Here is a 2,840-nt window from a genome sequence, read left to right on the forward strand (position 1 = left end):
GGAAACCGAGAGTTGCGATCACTGTTCCCAGAGAACACTCCTCGAGTCTCCTGCCCTCATGGAGTGGGTGTGTCAGTCTGGCTGTCCCCATACTGGGAGTGCACTGAAGATGGGCCCAGGGGGTCTCATTGATCAGTCAATACTGTGTTCAGGATCACGGCTCCCTCAACCTTGGCTGTGCCTGGGGGCTTCAGTCTAGCACTCATTGATTCAGTCCCTCAGAGGGTAAAGCTCTGGTGCAGCTTCTGATATGGAGGGCAAAGTGGCCATCTCCATGCTGCTCCGGATCCTGGAGGGTAGCTGGGGCTCTCACTGCGGACTTTCAACGGGTCCTCCCTTCTCACCACCCGCGCCCTCATCACCAGAAATGTCTGCTGCTTGGAATTCCTGGGTGTACAGGCTCCTCCGCACGATGCGGCTGGGCTGGTTCTCGTTGGGTTGCAGTCTTCTCCCCTCTGCTGAGCTTTTGCCCCTTGTCTTTCATCCTCCAAAGTGTCGCCGCCACCTCTCAGCTGCTGCCACCTCTCATTTGTTTCTTGTCACTTAGGTCACTGTCGTTCCTTCCTGTTTTAGTGAGGCTTGGGGAAGAGATGGGGAATTCATCTCAATTTTCCACGTCTAACGAGAAGGTTCTCCTTGGTAGTTTTCTGGTGGTTCATATTGTGCTCAGGATTCATGTATCCTACTTGTAAATACTTGATTGCATTATCACTTGCTTCTGGAAACGTAAAAGTACCTCCATGTTGTAGTGTTAGGATAGATGCAGGTTTTCCCTCAGGTCCTCATGGTTCCTGGCTCATGATGCTATAACCCTTGTTACAGTCTTTTGTCATAATGTTGGGTGCTTTAGGCCTCAGGGGCAGGGCTCAGGAAACAGAACCTCAAAGACCTTCTTCCACCCTCCTTTCACCTGCTCCAAGGCAGGACTCTGCTTTCCCCACCCACTTTTCTAAAGACTCTCATTCCAGAGAGGGTCCCACCCCATACCCTGGAGGCCAATCACATTTTGACAACGTTGTCATAAAAACCCAAGAGGCAGACCACTTGAGTCAGGAGTTCAAGACCAGCCTGGCCAACATGGTAAAACTCCGTCTCTACTAAAAATACAAAAATTAGCCAGGCATGGTGGCGGGCTCCTGTAACCTGGGAGGTTGAAGAAGGAGAATCGCTTGAACCCAGGAGTCAGAGGTTGCAGCGAGCTGACTAGCCCCTCTCTTTAAAGGACAAGGGCTTGGCTGGGCGTGGTGGCTCGTGCCTGTAATCCCAGCACTTTGGGAGGCTGAACCTCCCGCTTGAGGTTGGAAATTTGAGACTAGTCTGACCAACATGGTAAAACCCTGTCTCTACTGAAAATACAAAAATTAGCTGGGCATGGTGGCGCACGCCTGTAGTTCCAGCTAGTTGGGAGGCTGAGGCAGGAGAATTGCTTGAACCCAGGAGGCAGAGGTTGCAGTGAGCTGAGATCGCACCACTGCACTTCAGCCTGGGTGACAGAGAAAGTCTCTATCTCAAAAAACAACAAAAATAAAAAAACCCAAGAGGACCAGGTTCAGGAGCTTCCGGATAGCTGAACACATGGAGGTTCCTGGAGGGCGGTGCGTCCAGGAGAGGCATGGAAGCTTCGTGTCCCTTCCCTATGCGTCCATGCTCCTCACCCTAAGCATCTCTTCATCTGTCTCCTTTGTAACATCCTTTATAGTAAGTCAGTACATGGTAAGTGCTTCCCTGAATTCTGTGAGCTGTGCCAGCAAATCAATTGAACCCAAAGTGGGGGTTGTGGGAATCCTGGTCAGAAGTTCTAGAGACCCAGAATTGCAGCTGGGATCTGCAGTGGGGAGGAGGAGGCCTGTCTTGGGGACTGAGCCCTCAACCTGTGGGATCTGATTCTATCTACTTGTGGAATCCGGTAGTGTCAGAATTTAATTGAACACTCAGTTTGTGTCCGCTGCTTGGTGTATGGTGGAAAACCTGCCCACGTTTGGTCAGAGAAGTCTTCTGTGTTGATGATTGCTGTTGTAGTGGTGCGAGAGCAGAGGAAAAACACGCAAACACGCTTTGTGTTCTTCCCAAACAATGCCCAATACAATTTGTTCATATTTGTGTATTCACTCAGTTTTTTTTCTAACAAATGAAAGGGGAAATTGAACTAATTTCCATAGTCCCTTGTGGTTTGTAAATTCGACCTACCATCTTAAGAATCTTTTTCTTTTTTTTTTTTTTTGGAAACAGGGTCTCACTCTGTCATCCAGGCTGGAGTGCAGTGGCTCGATCATGGCTCACCTCAGCCTTGAGGTCCCTGGGCTCAGGATTTCCTTCCACCTCAGTCTCCTGAGTTCCTGGGATTATAGGTGTATACCATCACGCCTGGCTAATTTTTTGTGTGTATTTTTTGGAGACAGGGTCTTGCCATGTTGTCCAGGCTGGTCTCAAACTCCTGGGCTCAAGCAGTCCTCCCACCTCAGCCTCCCAAAGTGCTGGGATTACAGGCATGAGCCACCAAACTTGACCAGGAATCATTTTAAGTGGGTGCTGAGTTCAACACTAGACACTGGGGTGGGGGGCACATAAGAGATATGGAAGACATTGCTGTTGTCGCCAGACTAGAAGATGGCGCCCAGTGATCCTCACTTCCTGGTGTTCGTGCCTCTGTGTATTCTCCTCCCCCAATGAATGGGGCTAAGTAATGCATAAGACATTGTGGAAGTGTCACTGTGTGATTTCTTTTTTTTTTTTGAGACGGAGTCTTGCTCTGTCGCCCGGGCTGGAGTGCAGTGGCTGGATCTCAGCTCACTGCAAGCTCCGCCTCCTGGGTTTACGCCATTCTCCTGCCTCAGCCTCCC

The sequence above is a fragment of the Colobus angolensis genome, unplaced genomic scaffold (assembly GCF_000951035.1).
Source record: "Colobus angolensis palliatus isolate OR3802 unplaced genomic scaffold, Cang.pa_1.0 Scaffold130, whole genome shotgun sequence".
Lineage (NCBI taxonomy): Eukaryota > Metazoa > Chordata > Mammalia > Primates > Cercopithecidae > Colobus > Colobus angolensis.